Source organism: Pipistrellus hanaki (assembly GCF_964339955.1).
Source record: "Pipistrellus hanaki genome assembly, chromosome: 2".
Taxonomy (NCBI): Eukaryota; Metazoa; Chordata; class Mammalia; order Chiroptera; family Vespertilionidae; genus Pipistrellus; species Pipistrellus hanaki.
In genome coordinates this window covers 136,378,161-136,393,897 of record NC_140504.1, presented here as the reverse complement: position 1 = coordinate 136,393,897, position 15,737 = coordinate 136,378,161, and the positions used below count along the sequence as shown (strand labels likewise).

Below are 15,737 nucleotides of genomic sequence, written 5' to 3'. Positions count from 1 at the left end.
CTGTCAGGGTTTGATCTCTGGTTGGGGCATGTATGGAAAGCAACCAGTTGATGTCTCTCTCATATCGATGTTTTTCTCTCTTTCTACCTCCCTCCCTCTCTCTCCCTCCATCCATCCTTTCCCCTCTAAAAGAATCAACATGCATATCCTTAGGTGAGGATTCTTTAAAAAAATTAAATATATTTTTATTGATTTCAGAGATTAGGGGAAAGGGAGAGAGAGAGATAGAAACATCAATGATGAGGGAGAATCATTGATCAGCTGCCTCCTGCACACCCCTCACTGGGGTATCGAGCCTGCAGTCCAGGCATGTGCCCCTAGCCACAATCGAACCCGGGACCCTTCAGTCTGTAGTTCAACGCTCCATCCACTGAGCCAAACTGGCCAAGGCTTTAAAAAATTTTTTTAAGCAATTAATATTATGTCCATGCTCTAAGTAAGAGCATATCCCATCATTACGTGTGATAGTGGCCTCAGTAAGCAGTGGACATTGTGGTTTAGCAGAAAGGTGCTTAGTAAGATGATACTAGACTGTTTCTGCAGAATGTTCAGGGGGCCTGTTCTTCAACAGAAGTGAAAACTGTTTTAGATGCAAACTGGAGCTATGTACTAGGACCATATCACATTTTGAGAATTTTATACACAATGACAAAAATGTTGTAGGTGAGGCAGTAAAGTGCGTTGCTAATGTTCAGCGGCAGACGCATATATAGAGGATCCGGGGATGTAAGTGTGTGACCAAGAGCATCCCTACGTTTACTCAGCTGTAATGAGATGCGTCTTTTAATTGAAATACCCCATGCTTTCAAAAAGCCCCCTTGTGCCAAGTCCAAATCAGAGCAGAATAGGTCCCTTATAAGAGGAAACCGCAGATCTTGAAAACAGTGGTGTTCCTTGGTGTTCTTTGGCCGCGCTACTGTTTGGTTTAACTAACGCTTCTGGTGATGGAATTGCTTGAGTCTCAGAATTAGTTTGCTTAGAATTTTTATGTTTCTGCCAGACCTCTTCCTGTTGACATATTCAAAATGAATAAAAATTACTTGTGTGACATCATAAGCAGTGTAAGTATAGTACTTGAAACCAGTCTAAGGTTCTGATATATTAATTAATCTATTTGGGTGTGTTTGCTTGGAAACCTGGAATGAAACCTGTTTTAGAATACATTTGTTTTTAGAATATAATCTGAAAATGAGTTAGAAAATATTTAACCTCCATAACATTTTAAAATAGTCATTCCACATCTCTTAACATCTTGTACTCCAACTAAGGCATTTATTTAATGGAAGTGGAAAAGCCTGCAGTATTTTAAACACAGTATTTTAAAAATAGACAGCTATGTCCTCATTTTTAGAAAGATTATACCAAAGCACCATCACTTTTTATATTGGAATCACCTATGAACCAGAAATCCTTATTACTTTTCTAAAATTAAAACTATTTGATATAAAAAAAATTGAATCTGTGTATCATAAAGTGAAAAACCATAAAATATTAATTAAAAATTTGAATGTATAGTATGCTGAAAATGGGCACTTTTCCAATAAGAAAATGGAGTATCTGTACTCTCACTTAGCTCTTGGATGAAGGAGATTTTTCCCCTTTAAATTCTTTAAAGTTATTGACAAAGAGAATGAAGAGCTAATATATTTAAACCCAAAGAGTTAAGAGGCGGTATAGAAACTTAAAAGGAAACAACTCTAATGTAATTACACTCTCAGTATAATATAAATTTAAAAGAAAGCATCTTTGATATTATTAGTTAATAGGAAATTTTGAATAATATCACTCTCAATTCCTAAGAAATCCTCTGTAAAGGAAAAATACTCTTTCCCATTAATTCCTAAATTAAATCAAGAATTCAGTTTTCAATTTTGTTCTTACTATTGTCCATGAAATGTTAGGTTTAGGGATTTCTAATAATTGGCTCTAAAACAGATTACCTGGGTTGTACGTGGGTTTCTCTGCTTGCCACTGTGTAACCCCAGGTGGGAGATTTAACCTTCTGAAGCCTCCATTTCTTTTGTAAGAGTAAGTTAATAGTGCCTAGAACCTAGGCGTCGGTGCTTAGAAATTAAATAATAGGGTACATGTGAAGTGACTGACACCATCTAAGTACAGAGTAAACCTTAGCTCCCGTTGTGGTGGAGATGAGGTTTCCCTTTATCTGTAAGGAGATCTTTGCTGGGTGAGATTAATATTGCTATACTACAGAAAAGCACCTATAAAAATAAAAATGGACCCCTCCAGGACTACTCTTGTAATGTTCAGAGCATTTTCTACATTCAGAAGATTCTGGAGGGGTAAGTCATTGCTATACCTATGGAGCTCCTTGTCACATAAAACCATTACTGTTCAGACAGCTAGGCCAGAAGCTGGGAGTGCCCGAAGGAGCAGGGCAGCCTCTGCCCCTGCAGAGTTCAGGGTCGGGGAGGGGAGACCAATGAGTATATAAATAACGCAGGGGAGTGAAGAAGTGAACAGAGCAGGTAGGGAAAGTGTTGATCTTGGACTGCATATGAAAATACACAGCCGCAGGCTTCCAAAATAGAACATTGGAGTTATGGTCTAAGACCCTTTCAGATGTTATCCTAGTAGCGTGTTCTTCCCATGGGGGAGCCTGTGCATCTGGGGAGACGAGAGGTGGGGTCTGAGGTACATAGTAACTAAAGATATGATTAGCCTATTCCTTAGACTTAGTAACTATAAGTCCATCAAGTTCTAAAATCATTTTAAGTTTGTGAACCCTATATTGGGAGGTCCAGATAAAGCTCTATTTTCTTCTTCAAGACCTCATCTGATGTGTTGTTTATAACAATGGGAGGAAATAAGATGTTTCTAGGGAAATGTGTCAACCCCACCTGCATGTTGGAATTACTTGGGAATCTTTTAAAAACAAACCTCACCCCAGGCAGTCTGATTTAACTGGACCCAAGCATTTTCAGCTGATTCGAACGTGCAACCAGTGTTGAGAATCTCCATTCTACCTACACACATTTTGTTTCCTCCAAGTTGTTCTAATACATTTCAAGAGACTGGCTCAGCCCAGATTCTGTCAGCCGGTTTTCCAATTGGCATTTCCTAGTTTAATATCAGTCCATGTGTTCTCCCTTTGGAAACACATGTCACTTTCTGCCATTTCAGTGAGTGATTTGAAACTGAGACTCTGAGCAGAGGGGGGTGGGGGTGGAGAGCAGGAAGCTTGCTTCCCTAGCAGTATGCCTTCAGAGAGCAGTTCTCACCCTCAAAACATAATTCACTGTCCTATTTTATCATATCACTATAGCATGACCAATCCACAGGTTTTGTTCTAGAATCTTCTATTCAGTCATTTATCAGGTTCTTCCTGTATACCCTGAATCTCTCATGCAGCGGTTTGAAGCTTATTTTTATATATGAATTTGTAGCATTCTATACTTGGTATGTCAGTCTGTCCATATACTCCCATGCTCTCGATTCATCACTTAGACTTACCTGTGTCCTTTGTTTATCTCAATTTATGTGACATTTCTGTATAGATTCTGTTTCTACACAGAAATGTTACCTGTATTATGCATACTAATTAAAATATCTATTAGGATGGAGTTGCAAGGTCCTCTACAGGAGGAGGCTGTGGGGAGTGACCCTGCCCCAGTGCTCCTAGGCCACAGATGGATGCCCATGACCACACTGGTAGGAGCTAAAGCCTCTAGACCAGTGGTTCTCAATCTTTCTAATGCTGCGACCCTTTAATACTGTTCCTTATGTTGTGGTGACCCCCGACCATAAAATTATTTTCATTGCTACTTCATAACTGTAATTTTGCTACTGTTATGAATCGTAATGTAAATATCTGTGTTTTCCGATGGTCTTAGGTGACCCTGCTAGCAGTTCTCAACCTGTGGGTTGTGACCCACAGGTTGAGAACTGCTGCTGTAGAGCCTAAAACCATTGGAAAACACAGATATTTACATTATATTTCATTAACTACAAAATTACAGTTATGAAGTAGCAATAAAAATTATCTTATGGTTGGGGGTCACCTAGCCCACTGAGCAGCACCTAGCCCACTCTGCTACCCCTACCAGTGGAGCAACCAGCCAGCCTGTCACCTTGACACGTGGCCTGCCTGTATCCAAGGACCTGCCATCCCAGCCTGGCTCCTCTGGACAACTGGCCCCACCACCTTGATGTGGTGTGCCCAGTTCTGTGGTGTGATCCAATGAACCCAGATGCACAGACCTTCCCCTACCGTCTACTTTGCCTGACCCAGCACCTCTAGACAAATGGCCCCACCGCCCGACACCACCAATAGATGTGACCCACATCAAGACACATCATAATTAAAATGGAAAATGTCAAAGACAAAGAAAGAATCTTAAAGGCTGTGAAAGAGAGAATTACCAATGGAGTTCCCATTAGACCAGTGGTCGGCAATCTTCGGCTCACAGGCCACATGCAGCTCTTTGGCCCCTTGAGTTTTTACCAAAGGCCAGCTTAGGAGTACTCTAATTAAGTTAATAACAGTGTACCTACCTATATAGTTTAAGTTTAAAAATTTTGGCTCTCAAAAGAAATTTCAATTATTATTCTATTGATATTTGACTCTGCTGACTAATGAGTTTGCTGACATTGCATTAGATTATCATCTGATTTCTCAATAGAAACACTTCAGGCCTGAAGTATACAAAGTAACTAAAAGCAAGGGACTGAATCTAAGACCACAGTATCCAGCAAGGATATCATTCAAAACTGAAGGTGAAATTAGGAGCTTCACAGACAAAAAAAACAAACAAAAGAACAACACCAAAAATGGTTAAAGGAATTTATTGCCATCAAACCAGCAATGCAAGAAATGCTAACAGGGCTGTTGTAAGGAGAAGAAATAGAGAGAAAGGGAGGAACTCGGACATAAAGAATTAAAATGGCAACAAATAAGTACCTGTCAATAATAACCTTAAATGTAAATGTATTAAATGCACCAATAAAAAGACATAGCATAGTTGAATGGATAAGAAAACAAGACCCATATATATGCTGTCTACAAGAGATCCACCTCAGAACAAAAATAATAATAATAATAATGCAGGGTAAGAGTGAAGTGATGGAAAAAAAATATTCCATAGAAATGAAAAGCTGAGGTAGCAATACTCAAATCTGACAAAATAGACTTCAAAATGAAGGCCATAACAAGAAACAATGAAGGCCACTTCATAATACTAAAGGGATTGATACAACAAGAGGATGTAACCCTGGTAAAAATCTATATATATAAAAGGCTAATATGCTAAGTGTCCTTTCCACTGTTCAACCAGTCACCATGATACTGACCATCGGGGCAGACACTCAATGCAGGAGCTGCCATGATGTGTACAGAGAAACTACACCTGGCACTGACAAAGCAACTCTCGGTTTCCTCCAAGTGGGACACAGGCCCTGCCACCACCCTAGAACAACAGCCCACCAAATCATAACCAACGCTGCCATGGCGCAAAATGTGGCCCACAGTCCAGCCCAGTCCACAAACGGTGGCTGTGGGCACCAGATAATGACGTTACATTTTTGTTGACATTCTGAAGCCAAAATTGTTGACAGAATATATCTAAAGACCAGCTGCTGCCACAACATAACTTTGAATCTGAAAGCTGGCATTGTCGACAGAATGTATCTGAAGATCAGCTATTGGCACAGGGTTACCTCTGAAGCTGAAAGAAAGCAACATCATCGACAGAATCTGTCTGAAGAACAGTCATAGACAAGTACTGCCGATACTGGTAGGATCCGCCTTCATAGTGAAAAAGAGGTAAATGAGGATGCAATTATCAAACACAGTTGTGGTGGAATGACTGACATGTCAGTTTTGCCTATCACTAAATTTCTCTGATGAAAAACCATATGATGGAAAATTTACTCGATGTTGTAGCAAAGTTTGTCCAAATGATATAAATTTTTCAGAATACCCAGTATATTTTAAAAAAATGATGATAAAGATTCTGACTAAAAATTTCATTGAAAATATTTGTTGTTATATCATTAAAACGTTCATACTACCTAAAGCAATCTATAAATTTAATACAATCCCATTAAGATATCAATAGCATATTTCACAGATCTAGAACAAACACTCCAAAAGTTTATATAAAACCAAAAAAGTACCCCACATAGCTGCAGCAATCTTGAGACAGAAAAACAAAGTTGGAAGGATCACAATACCAGATATCAAGTTATACTCCAAAGCCACCATAATCAAAACAGCCTGGTACTGGCACAAGAACAGGCATATAGATCAATGAAACAGGACAGAGAACCCAGAAATTGACCCAAGCCATTATGTTCATAATTAATATTTTACATTAGAGGCAAGAGCATAAAGATAGTTTCTTCAATAAATGTTGGGTTAATTGGAAAGTACATTAAAAAAATGAAACTAAACCACTAATATCATACATGAGAATAAACTCAAAATGGATAAAAGTCTAGATGTAAATCATGAAACTATAAAAATCCTTGAAGAAAATGTAGCCAGCAAAATATCAGACATCTTACATAGCAAAATTTTTACTGATAAATGCCTATGGCAAGACTAACAATGAAAAAAGTAAAAAATGGGACTACATAGAAATAAAAAGCTGCTGCACAGCAAAAAAAAAAAAAAAAAAAAAAAAAATCAGCAAAATGAAAAGGGAACCCACTGTATGGGAGAATGTATTTGCAAATGATACATCTGATAAGGGGCTCATTTCCAAAAGATATAAAGTACTCAGATAACTTAACAAAAGGAAGATAAGCAAACCAATAAAAAGGTGGGCAGTGTACCTAGACACTTCTCCAAAGTGTACATAGAAATGGCCAAGAGACAGCTGAAAAAATGCTCAATGTCACTATTCATCAGACAGATGCAAATTAAAACAACAATGAGGTATCACCTCACACCTTCCAGATTGGCTATTATCATTTAAGTTAACAAATGACAAGTGCCAGCAAGGATGTGGAAAGAAAGGAACCTTAACTACTCTTGGTGGAAATGCAGATTGGTACAGCCACTATTGTAAACAGTGTGGAGTTGCCTCAAAAAAATTAAAAATAGAACTGCCATTTGACCCACTTCTAGGAATATATCCTAAGAATACTAAAACACCAATCCGAAAGAATATATGCACCCCTGTGTTCATAGCAGTGTTATTTATAATAGCTAAGATCTGGAAAAAGCCCGAGTGCCCATCAGTAGATGAATGGATAAAACAAAAAACAGACAAACAAAAATACACACTGTGATGCATTTACACAATAGAATACTATGCAGCTATGAAAAGGGATATCTAACCCTTTGAGACAGCATGAAGGTACCTGGAGAGTATTATGCTAAGTGAAACAAGCCAGTCACAGAAAGACAAGTACCATATGATCTCACTTTTATGTGGAATCTAAAGAACAAAATAAACTGGGGGGGGGGGGGGGGGGGGGGAGAGAAGATCCAGAGACACAGAAGGATGCAACAGACAGGATTCTTAGAGGGAAGGGGTGAAGGCAGGAAGAGATCAACCAAAGCACTTGTCTATATCAGTGGGGCAAAAGCCTGGTAAAGGGATGGACACAGGGAGGAGGGGCTCAATGGGGGGAAAGAGGACATCTGCAATACTTTAAACAATAAAGATCAGTTTTTTAAAAATGTACAATATTCAAAGATACTAATTGCTCTAGAGAAAAATGAGGCAGAGCAGGAAAAATGGAGAGCTGGATCTATGGGTGGGGTTGTAATATTACATCGGCTTTGCAGGAATATCCAAGCAAGGGCTGGTGAAGGCTTGGACCAGAGTAACAGTGACCAAGATGGTGAAAGGTGGTTGGAATCTGGAGTAAGTTTCAGCAAGTCCTGAAGAAGGTCAGGGGTTGGGCCACGTGGATATCAATAAGAGGGGAATTCCAGACAAGGAACTAGAAATGTAAAGCCCTGAGGAAGAGATGAGCCTGTTGTTCCAGAAGTTCCAGCATGGCTGGAGCAAAGCAAGAGTGAAGAAGGCTATGCCGCTGCTACTGGAGTTGTGGGGGGCGTGCCAAGTCTGAAGGGCCTTGTGAGGTTTTTGTACAGATTTTGACTTTTCCTCTAAATGAGAAATGGTTTTGAGCAAAAGAGAAACTCGGTAATTTAATAGATCATTCTGGCTGCTCAGTTGAGACTTGCCTGTGTGAGTCAATGGTAGAAGCAAGGAGACCAATTATGAGGCTACTGCAATAATAATTAGTTGAAAGATAATAATGACATGGACCAGGGTGGATAGCAATGGAGATGAGTCAGAAATGATTACCATCTGGATACATTTTTGATAATTTGTTGCTTTTAAATAAATGTGTATCCTAGATTTTCCCTATTCCTCTTAAAAGATAGAGCCTCAGAGTCTAGTAAGGGGCCCAAATGATGCAAACGATTGCCTTTCTGGCTCTTGAATACTACAAGTTCAGTGTCTTTTTTTTTTTCTTTCTTTTTCTTTTTTTAAGAATGATGATATTGTTCATTTGTTCCACTTCTGAATCACCATAACTTCCCACAGTCTTCACTTTCCCATTTTTCTGCACTTGTGTGTTGCTGGTCATTTGCCATTGAGTATCTTGACCCCAATCATCAGTGGTCACTACTGCACTGCTGTTGCTTAGAAAACACTTGTTATTCTCTTTTATTCCGTAGCCGGGAGAATATCACTGCGGCAGTCAGTGAGAGTAGAGGTAAAAACATGATATTGCTAATGTTACAAAGGAGCCCAAGGTTCAAAATCAATCAGGCTGAGAACTCCTCTTTTAATTCTTGTCTTTCCTCTTCCAACTCCCTGAACAAGGCAAAGGAAAATTTTTCTTTTCAACCTCCACATAAATCTCCTAAGAGACGTTTTACGCCTTCTTTGCCTCAACTATATCCCTAAGCATCATGCAGGTGTTATGAAAAAGTACAGAGTTGCAAGAGAAATCTAGTGGTTTTTTTCCCCAAAACGAAATGCACCTAACTCTTAATTCTGGTATTCACAGAAATGTTTCTGTTATATATGTTTCACAAGTGGGGGATTTAAGAATAGTTATGCACTCATTTTTCATTCATTTATTCAGCAACTATTGAATATTTTTTTGTTTGCTTATGTTTCAGGCACTGTTCTGCATATCGGGAGATAAGAGTGAACAAAACAAAGCCCCCTTTTCTAATGGAATTCAACTTGTAAGGCGGGAGACAGAACAAAACACAGGTAAGCACATGTGTAATATATCGGTTAAGATAATGCTGTTGAGAAAAATAACTTGGAGGATGAAAAAGGTAACACTGGGATAGTAGCAAGTTAGTATTAATATTGTAAAAATGATGATCAGAGAGTGTGTCTCTGATAACACATTTGTGCAGAAAAATGCAGGAAGCAAGAGTGTGACCCAATCCCACATCTGGTTGGAAAATGACCCTTGCTTGCTGTTAGTCCTTAGGTAGTTTTCTTCTCTCTATATATACTTCCTAAGGGACTCCATTCTGTCCCATGGCTTTAACTACTTCCTATACCCTAATCATTCCCAAATGTATGTCTTCAGGCCAGACCTTTCAACGCTGGCCTAATACATCCAGCTGTTAATGGAGCCTGGACGGCTGACATCTTGGGATTAATATGTCTCTGGAGAAACTCCTCCCCACAGCTGCTCCTCTGTAGCTTCCCTCTCCCTTTAGGAAATGCAGTTCCATCCTTTCTGATTTTTAAGTCAGAAATCTTGGTGTCATCTCCCTGTCTCAAACTCCACATCCATCCATCAGGTAGATCATGTGTTCCTTAAATCGGGGAAGACTGGAGAAGGAAGAATTTGGGAAGCTGGGATGAAGAAATTGCAGGGCAGAAGCAGAAGTATCTGCAAAGTGGTCTCTGATGATATGAAGAAAGCTGAGGCTGGGGAACTCAGGTTGATGTGAAATCACATCAAAGTCAGATTCCTCTAACAGAGCTGCACTTCGGAGTTGTCCGATACATTTGGATATGTCTTAAAAATGAGTTGGTAGCACGAAGGCTGTGGCACCATGGATTGTACTGAGACATTAGGTGCCCTTGGGAATTCTTTCCATAAGTTCATCTAGAGCATTTTCTCCTCCCTGCCTCTGGAAACATTGTGGGGCCTGAGTGGGAACAGCAAAATGCAGAGTCGTAATTTTTAGGAAGCAGTGAACATTTGAACCATCTTTTTTAAAGGAAAACTCATCTTCTCTGTGGGCCCATCTGCGATAAAGCAAAATACTTCACTGAAACACCAGGAAAGGGAGATTCTGGTAATTTTCTAGGGACAAGAGGTGGTTAATAATTGTCTTGACCAAATTAATTGGAACAAGAACAATGAAAAGGAAGTAAGTAGTTGCTATCCTTCTATTTTGATTTGGTGTACATTTCCCAGTATTCAAATTCCCGGTACAGAGGGTGCTTGTTGCTTTGCTGCACTGAGTTCCTAGAAATCACACACTTATCCCACTGAAGGATTGGAACTGTGTGGAATTTGGGGATTGCATTCTCCACCCAAGGGATTAGCACCAGACCAAGAAAAATAAAAATTGGTGTAATCAAGAGTACAGCATAAAGGCCCCCTGTGGCTGCGGTAAAAGTCCGTTTTTCTAGAAGAGTAAGTCCCATACCAGTAATTCCTTTACAGAGAGAGGCGGAGTCCTTTCTAACCTTTAAAGAAATCTTTCCTCAGACTGGACTTCTCTCCCAGCACCAGATTTTAGGCTAGATTGTGCAAATCGCAAATATGCCCTGGATTCAGTCCTCAGATAGCAAGCTGCACAAATAGATGTTTTTACCAATGGATGATAGGCTGACTTTCCAGCAAAGGAGGTTGTTAGAGATGATAAATTTATCTCATGAAGTCGAATGAGCTTGGGCATTGGCATCTGTCATACCTGAGTGGGCAGTTTTGCTGCGTCATTCACAGACTTTGTGACCTTGGAGAAGTTACTTAGTCTCTCTCTGCACCTTCCCTTCCCTGTGGAGCCAGGATAATACCTACCTCATGGTTTTATCGTGGAAGTTAAAAGGAAAGCTCAACAGATAACATGTTTAATGCCGGGCATTTAAGAGGCACAATAATATTAAATGTCCATGGTTATACTTTTCCTTTCCCATTTAACACAAATGTTTCTTTCAAAGTTTGTTTCTTGTGTTTTTTATAAATAACTAGAGGCCCATTGCACGATATTCATGCAAGAATAGGGCTTCCTTCCTCTGGCTTCACTCCAGGCCGCCCGGGAGCCTGCAAGTCCTCGCTCCTGGCTGGAGCACCACTCCTGGAGCTCCTCCTCTGCTCCCTCTCCCCGCTCCTAGCAGGGGTCCTGTCCCTCCAGGCTGCTCCAGGCCTGCATATGTAAATTAACCCATCATCTTTGTCAGGTTAATTTGCATACTCCTGATTGGCTGTGGGCATAGCGGAAGTATGGCCAATTTACATGTTTGTCTATTATTAGTTAAGATTATTTTTTAGTGTGATGCCTCAAGTTAGAACTAGAGGCTGCAAACACCAAGGAATTCTTACTCTTAATAGTGAACTCTATTCCACACTTATCAGGTTTGATTATTAGCTTTATTGATAGTATACTGAGTGCTACTTTCCTACCCAGTACTGTAATAAGTGATTACCACAATTATCTCTTACATACTTTACAACCCTGTGAAAGAAGCTATACCCTTCCCCCCATTTTAAATATGAAGAAAGAGGAGGATTTAGGGACCTCTCATGGTCACCCAGCGTACAAGTGGCAGAGCCAGGATTCAGAATGAGACACTTGGCCTTCAGTGCTGTGCCCTCAACCGCTATAATGCTACATTCATATGAGTATCTGGTTTGGTCTTAATTACGAGAGATTATCACCTCCAAAAAAAGTAGAGATTGAGCATAGAAAATATAACCTATTCCTTATGTTTGTTTGTTTTTCTTTTGCCTTTTCTTGTTACTAAAGCCAGAGCTCTAGAATGAGTGGAAGTTCTGTACCATTTGGGGGAAAGTGAGTGGGTAGAAATAATACAAGAACTGAACATTTTAAATCATTTATGATCACATGTCACTGAAGAAAGTCTAATTTGATCACTGCAGACACTTTGCTCCCCCCAACTTAATAATGTGAGTTAAGGAAAAGAAAGATACAGGGTATTTATTAGTTCAGCTTAATCCTTATTACTGTGCTTCTCCACCCTTGGATATTTTCTTTCTTTAATCCGTTTATATGTGTGTGTTTTTCCTGTCACCATGGTAAAGCTCATTCCATGGTGTGAGAGACCTTATGCTGAAAGAACTTTTTTTAAATGTCAAGTCTCACATTTTCATTTCCACATTTTATCTTGGTGTTACTAGGGCAACCCAAATAATTTCATTTTTTCTTTGAAGTTGATACCTTTAAAGCTCTTATACCCTCCTGCTGACTCACTCATGTTCTTATGATTTTTTTTCTCAATTAATTCCAGTAACTACTTTACACAGATGCTTTCTGCTTTTCTATAGTCATAATAGCTGATGTACTGTTGGTATATGTTTACATATTTGGGGAGATTATAAATCCCACTGAGGATTTAAAAAGTGCTGTGGACCTTCTCACCAGGGGGAAAAAAAGTTTAAGAAGTAATGGATAAACATACAATGGGGGAAGAGATTGTCTTTTCAATAATGGTGTTGGGAAAACTGGACAGCCACATGCAAAAGAATGAAATGGGACCACTATCTTACCATACACAATAATTAAGTCAAAATGTGTTAAAGAGGAATTGAAGACCTGAAAATTCCTAGAAGTTTTCATAAAACTCCTAGAAGAAAACATAAGGTATCAGATTCTTGACATCAGTCTTAACAGTATTTTTTGCACTTAACACCAAATCAAAGGCTACAAGAACAAAAAGAAATAAGTGGGACTATTGCAAACTGAAAAGCTTCTGTGCAGCAAAGCCATTAGCAAGAAGAAAAGGCAACCTATGGAATGGGGAAAATATCTGTAAATAATATATCTGCTAAGGGGTTAATATTCAAAAGATATAAAGAACTCATATAACTTAATAGAAAGAAAAACAAGTAATCTGCTTTCAAAAACAGGCAGAGGACCTACATAGACATTTTTCAAAAGAAGACATACAAATAGACAACAAGTACATGAAGAGGTGCTCAGCATCGCTAATCGGGGAAATGCAAATCAAAACCACAAGGAAATACCACCTTATACCTGTTAGAATATTTATTATATATATAAAAGAAATAGTAAGTGTTGGGGAGGATGTGGAGAAAAGATTGGTGGGTGTGTATATTGGTACAGCCACTATGGAAAAGAGCATGGAGGTTCCTCAAAAGACTAAAACTACCATATGATCCAGAAATTCTGCTTCTGTGTATTTATCCAAAGGAAACGAAAACATTAACTTAAAAAGATACATGCACCCCCTTGTTCATTGCAGCTTTATTACAGTAGCCAAGACATGGAAACAACCTGAGTGTTTATCAATAGATAACACAAATGATTTGATATATATATAATTTAGCCATAAAAAGGACAGAAATCCTACCAGTTGCAACAACATGGATGGACCTTATGCAAAATGGAAACTTTGTGGTAAGCGAAATAAGTGAGACAAAGAAAGATAAATACTATGTGACTTCATGTATATGTGGACCCTAAGAATAATTTTTTAAAAAACTGAATTCATAGATATAGAGATCAGACTGGTAGTTACCAGAGGCAGGAAGCAGGTGTGAAATGGGTAAAGTGATCAAAAGGTACAAGTTTCCATTTATAAGATAAATAAATCCCAGAGATATAATGTTTGGCATGGTGACTATAGTTAAATGTACGGTATTGTATATTTCAAAGTTGCTAAGAGAGTAGATTTTAAAAGTTCTCATGATCATAAGAAAAACAGATTGTAACTATGTATTGTGATGGATGTTAACTAAACTTATTGTGGTAATCATTTCACAATATATACATATATATCAAATCATTGTTATTAGTATATACCTAAAACTAATGCAGTATTGTATGTCAATTAAAAAATAAATAATGGATGGAAGTATTTAATAAATAGCATATCTAATAGTACTTCTTTTAAAAATATATATTTTTATTGATTTCAGAGAGGATGGGAGAGGGAGAGAGAGAGAAATAGAAACATCAGTGATGAGAAAGAATCATTGACCATGCTATCTCCTGCATGGCCCCTGCTCAGGATCAAGCCCACACTCCAGACATGTGCTCCAATGGGGTATGACCTCCTGGTTCATAGGTCAACACTCATCCACTGAGCCACGCTGGCCAGGCTAATAGTACCTTTTATTATCCAATAAGTTTTGAATAGCAAGTTATTAGAATTTATATAGCAGAGGATTTATATAAAAAAATATCTACCACAAACTATTCTGTTTCTAAGTTCAAACTGTAAAAGTTAAGATAGCTGTTTGTTTTCATTTTTATTTCATCCCACGGCAATCTCCAGCTAGGTTTTATATCTCTGACAAACTGCCTGTAGGGGTTAAATGGCCATTTGACATGTGTCTTTTTTAATGCTGGTCTGGCTCACACAAACTCTTGGGGTTTGAATCCGTACAAAGAGCTGAGGAGCAAAGAAAAGGGATAACAGGTTTTGAGTCTCCTTGTTTACAGATCTATTCCCCACATATTTGACTACAGCTTCATATCTATGTTTTATCTCTAATACTTGATGCATAGTAATTGGATAACGAATGATGAAAGGAGGGAGGAAGGAAAGGGGGAGGACAGAAGGAAGAAATAAAAGGAAGAAAAAAGGATGTATCAAAGGGAACAAAGAAGAAAAGTTAAAAACAGCCCAAAGGAGACTATCCTCCAACCTGAGACTGACTATCCTCAGAAGTCCGTTCCTAAGCAGGAACTGGAACCTAAGTGTGCTATCTGCCCTGCAGGCGGGACTCCTTTTGGGCAGATGCAGGGAGAGCAGCAGCCTTTGGCCCTCATCGTTGCCACTTGTGTTCAGTCCCAGGAAATTACTGAGCAGCCCCCTCCCTGGTATGACTGTCCCGCTGAGGTTCTAGAACAGTGGTTCTCAACCTTTCTAATGCTGCGACCCTTTAATACAGTTCCTCATGTTGTGGTGACCCCAACCATAAAATTATTTTCATTGCTACTTTCATAACTGTAATTTTGCTACTGTTATGAACCGTCATGTAAATATCTGTGTTCTCTGATGGTCTTAGGCGACCCTGCTAGCCGTTGAGAACTGCTGCTGTAGAGCCCAAGACCATTGGAAAACTGTTTTTTCCCAAGACTAGCAGGAAAAACTCTTTAGGTCTTCTACAACAAGATTGCTTGAGGGTAAATTTGCATAAATGCCTTAGCTAAAGACTCTTGGCGAGTCTTGGTGGCTTTTTGCCATTTTAGTCTGAGAACATGTAACTTGCTGCTCCCTTGGTCTCACGGAATCGGGACCAGCTCAGGCTACCCCATGTCTCCAGAGACAGAAAATACGAGGTCCACCCTCATTCAAAATAAACAAAAACAAAATATTTATAGTGAGCGATGGAGGGCAAAATGATACATCTCAGAAGGGGGACAAAAAAAAAAACATTACACTGCAGACCTTTCATCCTTGCCCGGAATGTTCTCCTGGCCCTGGCCTCTATCTGCCCCTAGGTAGCCATTCCCACCTGTACTTCATGTTTCCCTGCAGCATCACTTCTAACCCCCAGTAGCTCAGGCGCCTCAGAGTACTAACTACCAGAGTATCCTAAACTCCCGCTTCCTCACACCT

At 39.1% G+C, this 15,737-nt stretch overlaps 1 protein-coding gene across 1 annotated transcript in view; it reads left to right on the top strand.

Annotated features, from left to right (window-relative positions):
• The window catches only part of LRRC8C (leucine rich repeat containing 8 VRAC subunit C), an 82,508-nt gene that overhangs the window by 17,096 nt on the left and 49,675 nt on the right, over positions 1–15,737 (top strand). Inside the window, exon 2 of the mRNA XM_084872326.1 lies at positions 9,110–9,206. The gene's annotated coding sequence lies outside the window, so the exon portion shown is untranslated. The remainder of the gene's footprint in view (positions 1–9,109; positions 9,207–15,737) is intronic.